This window comes from Palaemon carinicauda, chromosome 18, assembly GCF_036898095.1.
Source record: "Palaemon carinicauda isolate YSFRI2023 chromosome 18, ASM3689809v2, whole genome shotgun sequence".
Lineage (NCBI taxonomy): Eukaryota > Metazoa > Arthropoda > Malacostraca > Decapoda > Palaemonidae > Palaemon > Palaemon carinicauda.
The window spans coordinates 1,398,610-1,406,144 of record NC_090742.1 but is presented as its reverse complement, the minus strand read 5'-3'; positions in this window follow the sequence as shown (position 1 = coordinate 1,406,144).

Sequence of the window (7,535 nt, the reverse complement as noted above, 5' to 3'; positions counted from 1 at the left end):
CTGGCGTGCGATGGCGAGCAGCATGCGCAGGTGAATGACCGCGTAATGGTAAGCGATGGCGAGCAGCATGCGCAGGTGAATGATCGCGTGATGGGGTGCGATGGTGATCAGCATCCGCAGGAGGGCGATCGTGCAGGGGCGAGCGATGGCGAGCAGCATGCGCAGGAGGGCGATTGTGCAGGGGCGAGCGATGGCGAGCAGCATGCGCAGGTGGCCGATCGCGTGATGGGGTGCGATGGTGATCAGCATCCGCAGGAGGGCGATCGTGCAGGGGCGAGCGATGGCGAGCAGCATGCGCAGGAGGGCGATCGTGCAATGGCGAGCGATGGCGAGCAGCATGCGCAGGCGGGTGATCGCGCGATGGCGAGCTAGAAGCTGGCGAACCATGTTCCTTCAGGAGCGTTGGAGAACGTTGGCGCGCTAGCTGTCGCTGTTGAATAGGCGATACTAAGATCGCCTGTGCGTGCTAGCAAGCAGGTGAACGCTGGTGAGGAGGTAACCGCTGGCGCGTAGGTGATCGCTGGCGAGCAGAAGGTCGACGTGTGTCATGTGAAAGGACAGGTGGCGCGGCGCGTTCACGAGCAGGAACTGGGAGATCGCTGGCGCGTTGGCGAACATGTGTTTTTGACACACGCGCAGCACGATGTTGCGTAGCCACAGGACCAGGCAGATGGTGAGCAGGGAGTTCAGCAAGAACTAAAGGGTGGTCAGAGACCGCAGGGCGATGGTCCTCAAATGAGCGCTGACGCTCGGAAGAGAGATGACGAGCAGGAGAGCGCTGGCGAGGGGGGCGAACATCAGGAGAGAGCCAACGAGCAGGTGAGCGTCGGCGAGCAGGAGATCGTCGACGAGCAGGAGAGCGCTGAAGATCAGGAGAGCGCTGGCGAGCAGGAGCAGGAGAGCGCTGGCGAGCAGGAGCAGGAGAGCGCTTGTGCGCTAGCACTGCTCGCATAAGGGAAGGATCCCTTAGCCCCGAAGGGACCGTTGCCCGTCGGGTGACGAGTTCTCCAGAAGGCGAAGATCTGGCAGGAGATGGTGAGCGGTCTGCAGAGAGGTTCAAGGAGGACGGAGCTGTAGGTTGAGGCTGACGAGGAGAGTCCCCCCCGGAGGATGAAGACCCAAAAAGGCGCCTCTTAGTCCCCCTGTAAGGGGAAGGGAGGCCCTTGTGGCGTAGCGGACGGTGAGCCTTACGGCGGAGGCGGCCTCGGGGAAGATCGTCGGGACCACCGGTCCTCCGAAGGGGAGTCTCCGTTAAAGCACTTCCCTCAGAAGGAAGCTGAGCAGCAGCAGAGACCGAAGGACTCACTTCCCCCTTCGAAGGATGTACGGAAGGAGGAGGAGAGCCTATAGCACCATCACCCGCAACAGCACCTGCGGCGGAAGGCCCAGCCACATCGGAGGCCTCTGTCACCACGACGTCGACAATAGACAGAGGGTCTACCTCTGCTACCGCCGGCGACTGCTTAACAGCGGCCCCCAACGAGACAAGGTCAATAAGAGCGACCCTGGAGGGCAAGCCCTTAAGCCCCAGGGACGACCAAATCTGTAAAAGATCATCACTGGATAAGGCATTATCAATAACCTCCCCCGGAGGAGGAGGGGGAACCGCCTCGCTATGGGAGGCGACGCCCTCTCCCCCCACCGAAGGTCGGGAAACAGAACAAGGGCCTGCGCTCCCACTCGGCCGACTCTCCTTAGGAGGCGGACGAGGGGGAGCTTCGGAGGAGGTTTGGGCGGCGGAAGAAGTCCCGAGAACCTTCCTCCTTCAAGGCTAACCCCGGAGGAGAACGGTCTCTCTTGGACTTCTTCTTACGCCGACGGCCAAACCTCTCCCACTGGGAGGCAGACCACTCCCTGCACTCACGGCACATGTTCTCCTGGTCACACCGTCGGCCCCGACATTGAGGGAAGAGGGTGTGCGGATCCGTATTTACGTCCGACATGAAAGTCTCACAAGGACGACCGGCAACTCCAGGGCATGTACGCATTGTAAAGAAATAACTGAAGGTCAACTTCCAACCAACACACACGCTGAAAAGAAAAAGCAGAAAATTAAAGGCTGTCACGAGGGCGATGAGCAGACACGTCTGATCACCGCTGAGCCAAAAGTGAAGTGAAGCAAGTCACCGGTGTGTGGAGGGGGGAGGGGTAGCAAGCTACCCTTCCCCACCCCCGCTAACTAGCGCGGGGGTAATTAACCCTCGTTAAAACTATTGGCTCGTCATTTCAGCTGCGCTAAAAGGTAAACCCTCTGTAAATAGCGTGGTTTGTATTCCGGTTACGGAACAAATGACCGTTAACAAGATCAAGAGCTAAGTGCGATATACCTTAATCTTATACAATACTTAACACCTGCAAGTGATATGAACTATAAAATAGTGAATAACAGCACAAATACCAAAAGGAAGAATTTGCATTACTTTCCAGTTTTTATGAGTCACTTCAAAACTTCAGAGACAATTGTCTTTGCATCAATGTGGACTCTTGTTTTTTGCAGCTATTCCCAGGTGCACCAATATTGTGTTTGGCAGTGATATCAAAAGGGTAAAAAAAATAGATCAGAGGCACTCAAAATCTATCCAACCTCCCTACCAGCCTTCACCCTGTGTCTTGCTGCCAAATTAATTCCAAACCCCCTCTGTGTCTGTCCCAACCACCTATTCATTTTTCTTTCCCAATGCCTGGTTCACCAGCCGCAAAAAAAAAAGTTATCGCTCGAAAATGTGTTGCAAACCAATGTAAGTACTGTAGAGCAATATACTTATGTTTATTTGTATTTATTATATTGAACAAAGTGCTTGAGTAGATAATTGAAATACAGTATACCTACTCATGTGCCTAATGCTTGTATTGCAATATGTACAGTGAACCCTCGTTTATCGCGGTAGATAGGTTCCAGACGCGGCCGCGATAGGTGAAAATCCGCGAAGTAGTGACATCATATTTACCTATTTATTTAACATGTATATTCGGACTTTTAAAACCTTCCCTTGTACGTAGTACTGTTAACAAACCACCCTTTAATGTACAGAACACTTAATGCATGTACTACAGCACCCTAAACTAAAACAGGCACAAATATTAAAGGCGATTTTATATCATGCGTTTCCTAAACACCTAAAAAGCACGATAAAAAATGGCAACCAATGTTTTGTTTACGTTCATCTCTGATCATAATGAAGAAACAAACTCATTTAGTGTACACATATATGTATAGGTTAGTTTTTGCATCGATTATATTGATTATACAGTACTGTATGTTGATTTTTTTATTACCAATGTTTTAGTTTACGTATTTTTCTTAGGACTTCCAAATGAAATGTTTTTCTTTATGACGCCGCCTGAAACGACGGCGTCATAAAGTACTGTACGCTCAGTAAACAACCACGCTCAGAACAAACAAGGCATTTAACGCGCATGATGATAGTGATACATAATGATACAGTACAGTATTTACAGTAAAAGCATTTACAAAATATGTTACCTTACAAATATAATTTACCGTATCTATATAAAATCATACAGTACTGTACAGCACATACAGTATTGTACGTAGCAAAGCAGGAAAACAATTTACGAGAGAGAGAGAGAGAGAGAGAGAGAGAGAGAGAGAGAGAGAGAGAGAGAGAAGAGAGAGAGAGAGAGAGAGAGAGAGAGAGAGAGAGAGAGAGAGAGAGAGAGAGAGAGAGAGAGATTGTTTTACGTCCGTACAGTAAATGTAAATTTTAAACATAAAAAATAAATTTACGAGAGAGAGAGAGAGAGAGAGAGAGAGAGAGAGAGAGAGAGAGAGAGAGAGAGAGAGAGAGAGAGAGAGAGAGAGAGATTGTTTTACGTACGTAAATGTAAATTTTAAACAAAAAAATATGATAGGTTACAACATGTAGACTTTTAAAACCTTCCCTTTAACTTAATGCATACAGTACGTACAGTACTAAACTATAAAACAGGCACAAATACAGTTTTAGAATGTAAGAATATTAAAGTAAAAAATAAAGATTGTTACTGTACTCACCACGAAAGAAGTTGAAGAAAAACTTGAATGATGATGGCGATGAATTTGCTGCACAGTAGAAATGATGATGATGAAGCTGATGATGTGTTCTACTGTGCAGCCAGGTAGTATTTTACGTCTCTTCAGACGGAGGTGTCTTTTCCTGGGACACCTCTTCAACTTCTTCCTGGGAAACTTCTTCAATTTCTTCCGAAGGCGTACTAGCAGGAGGAACTGGCTCTTTTTTGCGAGGCTGGAAGAACATTGTGATCGGAAGTTGTTGCCGCTGCTTCTTTTTTCGATCCAAGAGCATTTTGTAGGGAGTCATGTCTTCATTGATCTTGTTGCAGAATTGCATCGAGCGAACCATATCCTCGTCCCACTCTTGCAACATTTCTTTCAACTCCTTCGCATGGTTGCAGGCCTTGGCAAGCCGTTCTAATGTTAAGCCCGTTTCTTCGACATTTTCTTGGGTCTCTTCCTGGGTTTCACTCTCTTCTTCGCTTGCCGATTTCGTCAGGTCTTCGAGGTCTGCGTCAGTTAGGGGCTGGGAATGGCAGTCCAACAACTCGTCGACGTCTTCAGTCGTCATGTCGCCAAACCCGTCACCTCCAATTATGGTAGCCAACTGCACAGATTTGCGTATTGCAGAGTGTTGGATTTCCGACGGAGTAAATCCCTTGTCGTCGTAAACAATCTCGGGCCACAACTTCTTCCAGCTCGCATTCACGGTTGCAGGTTTCATCTCTTGAAGTGCCTTCTGAATATTCTGCAGGCACGTGGCTATGGTGTACTGCCGCCAGTACGCCTTCAAGTTAAAATCTTCATCCTCATCATCTTGGGCAGCATCCACACACGCAACGAGGTCCGCCAAGGTGTTCTTCGTGTAGAGGGCCTTGAACGCCCTGATAACCCCCTGGTCCATCGGTTGAATTAATGACGTGGTGTTGGGTGGCAGGAACTCAACCTGAATGCCCTCATGCGACAGGTCAGTTGCGTGTCCACCAGCGTTATCCATAAGGAGAAGGATCTTGAATGGCAAGCCCTTCTCTACGAGATATTTGCTGACTTGCGGGATAAAACACTGATGGAACCAGTTGGAGGTCAGCATCTTCGTAATCCATGCTTTTTTATTATGCATCCAGTACACGGGAAGGAGATTCTTATTTTTATTTTTCAAAGCGCGAGGATTTTTCGACTTATAAATAAGCCCCGGCTTTAGCAAAAATCCAGCAGCACTGCCACACATCACGAGGGTAACGCGATCCTTGAATGCTTTAAAGCCAGAGGCTTTGGCTTCCTCTTTGAACAGGAAAGTTCGCGACGGCATTCTCTTCCAAAACAAGCCGGTCTCATCCATATTAAAGACTTGTTCCGGCTTGTATCCACCTTCGGCGATAATATTCTTGAACATCTGGTTCACGTAAGTTTCAGCAGCGGCAGTGTCAGCGGAAGCAGACTCCCCATGCAAGGAAACGCTTTTCAGGGCGAAGCGTTTCTGAAACTTCGCGAACCATCCTTTGCTGGCGGAAAAACGTTTCTGAGGCTGGGAATCAGTGGATGTCCCTGGTTGAGGATCATCTGCATCATCATCATCTTCAGCATGGTTGCCGTCGTCGTCTTTAGGTTCCTTTGCAGCAAAATTCTCATTTAAGCTCAAAGCCTTTGTTTGGATGGTGTTCGTATCCAACGCTATGTTCTTCTTCCGGCAGTCGGCAATCCACACAGCTAAAGCACCTTCCATGCGTACGATCGTTTTATTACGCGTTGTAACGACTCGCTTCGCTGATCTGCTAAAGGTGATTGCAGCCGTCTTTCTAATGTTCGCCTCGTCCTTCTTGATATAGCGAACAGTAGATTCGTTGATGCCAAAATGGCGCCCAGCGGCCGCGTAACTTCTACCATCTTTTAACATATCGAGAAGCGTAACCTTCTCAGCTATCGTCATCATCCTTCGGTGGCGTTTAGGCTCACTACCAGCCTTAAGAGAAGCAGAACGCTTGGGAGCCATTACAGTAGGATTTGACAAAAAGTTCAACTTAAAAAAGTCGCACACAGCACAGATTCACAAACTTAAGAACGTCTACTCAGCGATACGCGGTAAGAGAAAGTGGACGATCCAGCCCCGCGAGAACCTAGATGCTGCGGGTAGGAGATGATGGCAAAACACCAATCACAGGCTAGATAACAAAACTTGAGTTCTGATTCGTCATCTATCAGCGCTTGAACCAATCACAACCCGTCTTACAGTATATGATGCGTAGGTTACCAACTCATAGAAGATGCCCCGCGCATACCGAACGTACGTAGATTAATAATACCGTAATAATAATAAATAATGATAATAATACAGTACAGTACTGTAATAATAATAATAATGATAATAATAATAACAATCATAATTTTATTAACAACAACAACAATAATACAGTAATAACAATATTTAATAGCTTTACGTATGCTACAGTGTTTTATTCTTTTGTAGGATGTGTGTGTCTCTCTCTCTCTCTCTCTCTCTCTCTATCTCTCTCTCTCGTACGCTTATTCGAAATGTGATTTTTGCAACAAAGAATATTATTGGATGCAGTACTGTACTACGTACGTATACATACAAAAGATTCATGGAAAAGAAGCACATCCATTACATTTGTAGTACTGTACGTACAGTAGTAGTCAACAGCAGCCTTACTGTACACCATTCTAATACGTATTGTATGACTGCATCTGATTTGCGTTTCATGTTCGATTTAATTTTACTACGTACTGTATACAGTACTGAATTATCGTATGATAATACAGTACAGTACAGTAATACAGTAATAATAATAATAATAATAACAATAATAATTTTATTAACAACAACAACAATAATAATAATAACAATACAGTACTGTAATAATAATACAGCTTTACGTACGCTATTTTACGCTTTTGTTGTACTGTAGGATGTGTGTGTCTCTCTCTCTCTCTCTCTCTCTCTCTCTCTATCTATCTCTCTCTCTCGTACGCTTATTCGAAATGTGATTTTTGCAACAAAGAATATTATTGGATGCAGTACTGTACTACGTACGTATACATACAAAAGATTCATGGAAAAGAAGCACATCCATTACATTTGTAGTACTGTACGTACAGTAGTAGTCAACAGCAGCCTTACTGTACACCATTCTAATATTGTATGACTGCATCTGATTTGCGTTTCATGTTCGATTTAATTTTACTACGTACTGTATACAGTACATTATCATATGATCACATTCTCTTTTCGTGTTTTATTTCTTTCTGTGCTGAATTATATATCATATGTAATGCAATGAACAATCAGTAAGAGCAGATATTACTAATTACAGTATTAATGGAATTACAGGTAACAAAATATCGTATTTGGTTGTCTTCAGATTTCGCGGTATTTTCGAATTTTCCGGAAAATCCGCGATATGTATATATATATGGGTTATGGAAAAAGCCCGCGAAGTGGTGAATCCGCGATTGTCGAACCGTGAAGTAGCGAGGGTTCACTGTACCACTTACCAGAGCAAAG